Source organism: Hibiscus syriacus, unplaced genomic scaffold (assembly GCF_006381635.1).
Source record: "Hibiscus syriacus cultivar Baekdansim isolate YM2019G1 unplaced genomic scaffold, ASM638163v2 tig00110895_pilon, whole genome shotgun sequence".
In the NCBI taxonomy this organism is placed as follows: Eukaryota; Viridiplantae; Streptophyta; class Magnoliopsida; order Malvales; family Malvaceae; genus Hibiscus; species Hibiscus syriacus.
The window spans coordinates 2356591-2364687 of NW_024062903.1; positions in this window are offsets into that span (position 1 = coordinate 2356591).

Here is an 8097-nt window from a genome sequence, read left to right on the forward strand (position 1 = left end):
ATAGGCTTTCACTCTTCTAGAGGAAATAAATAGGAGTCCCTAAAATTTCACGGGTACTTTATCATGTATCTCATGTATTCGATAGTCACGTAGTTGTCATTTAGTCGAGTTAGATATAGAGTTGTGAAGATTGAGCTTAATTCATTACAGGTCTAATACTCCATGATACAATATGCAAATCTATTAGATCATATAAGTTATTCATTATTGAGCTTCATGGATGATTTTTAGATAAACCCTATAGGAATGACGGAGTATGGCGAAGAATATAACATTACTCAACACATAATATATATGAGAATATATTTGAAATGTGTATGTGAATATTATATATATATATGGGTGACTGATATTGTATATATGAGAATATATTACAAATGTGTATATGTATGTGAAAATATTATATATTAAAAGAAGTACCTAGGAAAGTAAACAAAGAGTATATACATTGATGGTGAAAATGAGATGCCACTTGAGCATAAATCATATATAGCATACAAAAGTTTGGCTATTTATTTCATTACTTTAACAGCCAAAAACAAAGAGCAAAAGCCAAATGAAAAGAGACCAAATAGATTATCCTCCGCACCCTCAATCTTTTGAGATATTGATTTTTAATGGCCCTTTTACAAGACAATCGACATCATACACAATGTGAGAAGCAAAGTATTTTTTCCATTTTTTTATTTATACATTAGAAAAATTGGAAGAAACCGACAACAAAGGTTGTGGAAAGTTTTTGCCCTCAATCTATGGACCTCATTCAAGTTCGACAAAAACAATTTTTGTCAGCTGGCGGCAGACACCAGAAACAAAGGTTGATCAATGCTCTCTCAAGGGGCCAATGTCTCTCCTTAAGTTTTGACCCATCAATTCCCCATTAGTAGCGCCTGCTTCGTTATTAATTTGGTGACGCTTTCCATTTCTTTTTACATTTGATTTTAGGGTAAACTATAATTTTAGTATTTAAATTATTATTTTTGTTCCGTTTTGGTATTTAAACTTTATTTTTTTTTCTCAAAATCACACCTAACGTTTAGTTTAGATTTCATTTTGGTTTCTCGTCATTAAAGACTTATCGATAATGTTGATGTGTCACCATAAGATAATATCACGTTGTTATAAACCATAAAAATGAGAGATAGAATTGAAGAAAGAAACTTCTATATCCATTGATTACACATTAACCCTATTTATAGGAGCAAGAAGGAGGGGCACATGTCCATAGAATGAGGACATTTGTACATAGAATAATATAACTAATTGATAGCTCACCTAAAAACCTAACAAACTTATCATCACCCGAAAACAACTCACACATATCCTCAACATTCTACCTATTCTTCTAGTTCTTCACCGTCCACAACCTGAATTATTTGACGAAACAACAAAACGGTGTTGTTGAGAGAAAACACCGTCACTTCATCGAGATAACTCTAACTCTGATGGCCCAAGCATCTTTAACTTATAAATTTTGGTCCTATGCTATTGTTATCGTCGTTAATCACATCAATCGCCTTCCAACCGGTGTGATATTTGCTCATTTCAACATTAGGGTGTGACCCTGTAGGTTCTTGTAACATTAGTAGTAATTATTAGAACCATTCTAATATTACAAACAATGAATGACATCTAGTAATATATCATTGTCACCTAAGTTACAAGAAATCATTATTTGACATATAATCTTCGTGACTGACTCTTTTATGCCTTACATCATTTTATCCTTTATATCCAAAAGGCATAAGTCTTAGAATAGTCACACTTGTATGACCTATCTATTATTTCTTGATATCTAGAGTAGACTATAATTAACGAATAATTTATTATATCTCATATCAACTTATTCAAGCATGACCATGCATTTATAGTCTCACTCAATCAAGTGGCATGTGATATATTTCCTATTATGTAGGAAGCTTATCTTAATCATTCACATCTCACTACATATATCGAGATATGTTCAATATCAGTATTTATAGTGCAACTAGTTACGGAGCACGTTTAACTGCATCAAAACATTAATAATAAATGTTGAGATAGTAACTATCTCAAGTCTGAGGATCATACATATAGTCATCACCATGAGCAATGTTGTGACTGTCATATAATAATCCAAGACATATTCTCATAGTAGGACAATCCAATATGTCATTCTCTAACAATATATTCACGCATCGATTATGACATCTCTATGTCAATGACAATTCATTGTCATCAATCAATAACACGTTAGCCTTAAAAATATTATTATTGTCTAAACACATAATAATATTCGACTAAGGATACTTAATAATAATCATATTATTATATGGACTTAATTATCTTTCAGTTTATGTTAGACACAAATATATAACTAAAAATAATAGTGGCAATTCATTTATTCAATAAAATCGATAAATAAAATGTTTCCATACAATCATCATATGATTAGTCTTTGGGCATAATATAATAATCACCACCAGTGCTTCATTTAACTGATTCCAACGTTGCTCCGGTGAAATTTGACTTGAATTCGGTGGAAGACCCTCATGCATATGTGTATATCACAAACACCATGGCCAAGTTAAAAGTGGGAAACTTTTTGTAGCCACCCCAACAAAATCATGCAACAATTGGTATGGGAGTTTTATAACAACTTGACTGATGAATAGAACCCTTAGTATACGTGAGGGAGAAGATGGTGCATTAGTGTCCAAAACCCATAAATAAATTATTAAGTATCCAAGAGGCTGAATACGAGCACACAAAGTTCATAGCTAATCTCACACTGGCCGACTTGGATAAAATCAGCACTGACATGTGCCTACCTGGTCGTGGCTGGATTAAGTTGATAATCGGAGCCTACACCATCAAGAGGTTCAACCTTACTATTCCGACAAGGGTATGGTTTACCTTTTCTTTGCACTTGTTTGATACCCACTATGCATTATTCTTCCAATACTAAGGATCATATCTTGCTATTACACTCTATCATGCTTAATAGACATATTGAAGTAGGGAAAATAATCTCAAAAGAATTATTTGCATGTTCTCAGAAAATGTCTGGACACTTATTTTCCCCCTCGTTAATTATTGCATTGTGCATACAATCACAAGTGGTTGTCTTGGCTTATGACCAGGTATTCGAGAATATAACTACCATAACACCCTCTTCCATTAAAAGAAATATGTTACTTGAAAAGCTAGCTCAAGAGCAAGGTAAGGGAGAAACGCGACCCACAACAGATATTCCTGTTGTTGCCACTGACCCTTTACCACAAATTAGTCCACATATATTGATAACTCTCCAAAAGAGTTATCTTTAGAAAAACTTTTAGCCTAAGTTTAGTTTGATCTTAAGCATTTTTAGGAGTATTTTAGGATTATTTTTAATTAGTTTTTATCATTTTAATGTTTATCCTTTGTGGGTTGCTTTGGGTTAAAAATGAATTTTAATGCTAAAATTGTGCACTGACGCTGTAACATTGCAGGAAATGTTGTGTAGCATCCGATTGAAGATGCTACTGATACTGTAGCATTTCAATGCTATGGAGCATACCACTGCTATGGAGCATCTGATGACTTAGCTGGCAGTTGTAGAATTCTCTAAAATGGGACAGTTGTCCTGGTTAGCTTTCAAAAGGGTTATATCCTATCCAAAACGTGGAAATAAACCATTGGAGGATCAGATTTCCTATTCACCTATTAATAGGGCACTTGCCTCTTCTTTAGCATACACTAAGTACATCACATTTCGAGAATAAATCCACACCTCTGCCACTGTTTTCTTCACCCGATGAAAGCCTAAGCCTTCTACCAGGGATTATTGCAGTAGAAAGAGAGATTGTCGAGTAGCATCGTTCTTCAGCATATCACTGTTCAAGCATTTCATCGAGAGAAGTGAGTGTTTGAATATACTTAAATTTATATTGGATGATATTTTGGATTTATGGTTTTATGCTACTATGATTATGTTTTTATGAGCTTGGATGATTAGATTATGAGTCGAAATATTTGTAATCAATGAATGATTATTTTAAATTCTTATAGAAATAGATTCGTTTAACTTGCCATATACTTTTAATAGCCTAGTTGATGCTGAGTAGCATTGTGCATACTGAAAAGTAGGTAACCTAGTATTAGCCTTGTTAAAATGTTGGATCTTTGATTTATGAAAGTGATTAAAGTAATTCAACAGGTTTTAATCATTGCTAATAGCATAGAAATCGTATTCATTGTTTGTTTGAAACTTGAATCCCTTAATACTTCAAATTTCCATTTGATAGCTGACTTGTCGCTCTCTGTAATGCTGTAGCATGAACTGAAGTTTTACATTTTGATTTTATTTTCTCGTCGTAAAGCAATCAATCAACGTTTCTCTGTTTTTATCTCAATTGAAAACCATATGCTCTCTGTGGAATCGATACTCGTAACATAACCGTTACCACTTTTATTACTTGATTTGCAACACATGCACTTGCGTTATTGCTATAGCATTTTACACAACATCAATTTTTTGGCGTCGTTATTGGGGAGTGTTCGTTTGATTTAGAGTTTTATTTTATTTTGATTTTATTTTTTATTTTTTTGTAGGTACTTGTTAGTTTTCACTTGTTAGTTTATGTCTAGAAGTGGTGACGAGCTAGAGCCGTTTGATCCAGAGATAGAATGTACTTTTCATTAACGTCGAAGAGAAGCTTCACTAAATCGAGCAAACATGAATGTTGGGAATAATAACAATGTTTTACCTCTGATGCCACACGGGGAAAATGAGGATTTGTCAGCTAGGCAACCAAATCAATATGTTGATGACCGGAATCACCCGATTCTCGAGCATGTGGTACCAACTTTGGACGATTTGCATTAGGGTATTACAAGGCTAGTGATCAATGCTACAAACTTTGAATTAAATTCTGTCATGTTTCAGATACTGTAATCTATGGGACAGTATGGAGGAAGTTCCTAGAACCCATTTAAGAGCTTTTATGGAGGTTTGCGATTCGTTTATACAATAAGGAGTTCCGGAGGAGACTTTGAAACTGAAACTATTTCCTTACTCGCTCCGTGACAAAACACGAGGCTAGTTGAGTTAACTACCGCCTCGGGCTATAGCATCATGAAATGAATTAGCCTAGAAATTCGTGTTGCATTTCAACCCACCGAACATGAATGCTAAGCTACGAAACGATCTGACTTCATTCAATAAAATTGAGGATGTAAGTTTGTATGAGGCTTTGAGAGAGATTCAAAGAATTACTGAGGAAATGACGTATGCATGGATTTCTACATTGGACTCAAATGGAGATGTTATACAATGGTTTAAACATACACACTTGTATGGTTGTCAACGCTTCAGTGAATGCAGCTTTGCTAGATAAATCATACAATGAGGAGTATGAAATATGAAAGAATTTCAACTAATAATTGCCAATATCCAAATACGAGAAATATGTTTGATCATTATAATATTGTAGTAATCGATTATAAATCTTTCAGTTCTATGGCATCACAAATATCAACCTTGACAAAAATGGTAAAGAAGCTGCAACGACCAAGAGGAATACATAAATTCAAAGCTACATCTCTAATTACTTGTGTCTATTGTGGTAAAGGGCACAACTTTGATGAATTCCCTCAATATCCAAAATATGTCTACTACATGAGGAATTATCAAAGAAATGACAATCTTTTTGGCAACAAATACAATGCAAATTTTAGAACTCGTCCAAATCTCTCTCGAAAAAATCAAAATGTTGTCAACCCACAATATTTACAGTAACAACAATATCAATAGCATCAGCAGTATCATCCTTATAATCAGCAGAACCTGATGCCACAACAACAAGCATAGCATCTTGTAGCTCAGCCACAACAAAGACAAAATTATCAATGTCAATCTTCAACTCAAACTTCTTCTTTTTCATCTCTTGAAGCTTTAATGAAAGAATGTATGGGTAGTCAATCTGCTTCATTAAGAGCTTTAGAAAATCAAGTTGGTCAGCTAGGAAATGCCTTGAGTAATATACATCAAGGAACGCTTCCCATCGACACTAAAAAATCCAAAAAATAATGGGAAAGAACATTGCAAAGCCATCACCACCATTAGTGGAATACGGATTGGAGAGCCAGTGGGAGAACCTAGAAAAATAGGCGAGGATACTCTAAAGCATGGTAAAGGAAAAAGAAAAGAAGTTGAGCTTGGCCACATATTGGTCACTCTACAGCATCAGATGTAGGCTAGTGTAGTAATTCAGAGCCATTGTCGATAGTGACATCTAGTAAGTTTGATGCTTTGCCAATTTCAATGCTTCGCTAATTTCAATGCTGCAGGCACAACAACAGAAATTGCCTCCACCTTTTCCACAACGCTTTAAAAATATAAAAGAGGAACAACAATACAAAGCCTTCATTGATGTACTTCGCCAACTTACCATCAACATTATGTTGATCAAGACGTTAAAGTAAAACCCGAACTACATCAAATTTATGAAAGAAGTACAATCGAAGAAGAGACGACTAGGTAAATTTGAAATTGTCGCTCTAACTGAAGGCTGTAACACCATGGCTATAAGTCAATTGCCATTGAAACTTAAAGATCCATGGAGTTTCATTATTCCCTTCAATATTGGTGATACATTTGTATGAAAATCTTTATGTGATTTAGGTGCCAGCCTAAATCTAATGTCTTTATCCATTTTTAGGAAATTTGGGAGCGGCGAAGCAAGGCCAACTACTGTCACACTGTAACTTGCTGATCGCTCCACTGTGCAGTCGAGTGAAATTGTGAAAAATATGCTTATGAGAATAGATAAGCTTATTTTCCTGCCAATTTCATCATTTTGGATTGTTAAACGGGTAAATAAGTTCTCATCATTCTTGGACACCCATTCTTTGCTACAGGGTGAGCTTTAATCGATGTTGAAAAATGAGAACTGACTATGCATTTAAATGATGAGCATATTACCTTTAATGTGTTAAATAATGTATCTTACTTGAGTAATAATACTGACTGGTTTTCACTTGATGTGAATGATATTTTTTCCCAGGAGTATCTTAATGAATGCTACAGCACTGAAGAAGTTATTGATGATGTTGTAGCAATTGAGGAGACTACAAACAATGAATGCTACATTAATTATCTGTAGAAGTGCAAATCTCTGGCTATGCCTGAGTGTGTTCCAAGTGCATTAAAACCCTCTGTAAAAGAGCCTCCAAAGTTGGAATTGAAACCATTGCTAGATCAATTGGAGTATGCATATATTGGAGATAATGAAACTTTATTAGTTATTGTTGCCACACAGCTAACAGTAGCATAAAATGAAGAATTGATTGTTATGATGCAGTAACATAAGAAAGTCATCGCTTTGAGCGTTGCTAACATAAAGGGCAATAGTCCTTCACTTTGTATGCATAAGATTTTGTTAGAAAACCCTGCTAGTAGCTCAATTGAACATCATCTCCGATTGAATCCAATCATGAAGGAGGTAGCTCGAAAGGAGATCATTAAATGGTTGGATGTTTAAATCATTTACTCAATTTCGGACAGCAAGTGGGTTAGCCTTGTGCAATGTATTCCAAAGAATGGCGACATTACTGTAGTGACCAATAAAAAAATGATTTAGTGCCTACAGGAACCACTGCTGTCTGGAGGATATATATGGATTATAGGAAGCTCAATAAAGCTACAAGGAAAGATCACTTCATATTTCCATTCATAGATCAAATGCTGGACCGCCTTGCTGGTAATTCTTTCTACTGTTTCTTGGATGGGTATAGTGGATACAATAAGATTGCTATTGCACTATAGGATCAGGAGAAAACAACGTTCATATGTCATTAAGACACATTTTCTTTTAGATTGATAACTTTTGGCATGTGCAATGCTCTAGCAGCGTTCTAGAACTGCATGATGGCTATCTTCTCCAATATGTTTGAGGACTATTTGGAAGTTTTCATGGATGACTTTTTAGTGTTTGGATAAGATTTTGAGAGCTGCTTGAACAACTTGGCTATTGTTTTGCAAAGGTGTGAGGAAACCAATTTAGTTTTGAATTAGAAAAAAAGTCATTTCATGGTAAAGAAAAAGATAGTGCCATGGCATTGAATCTCTTGTCG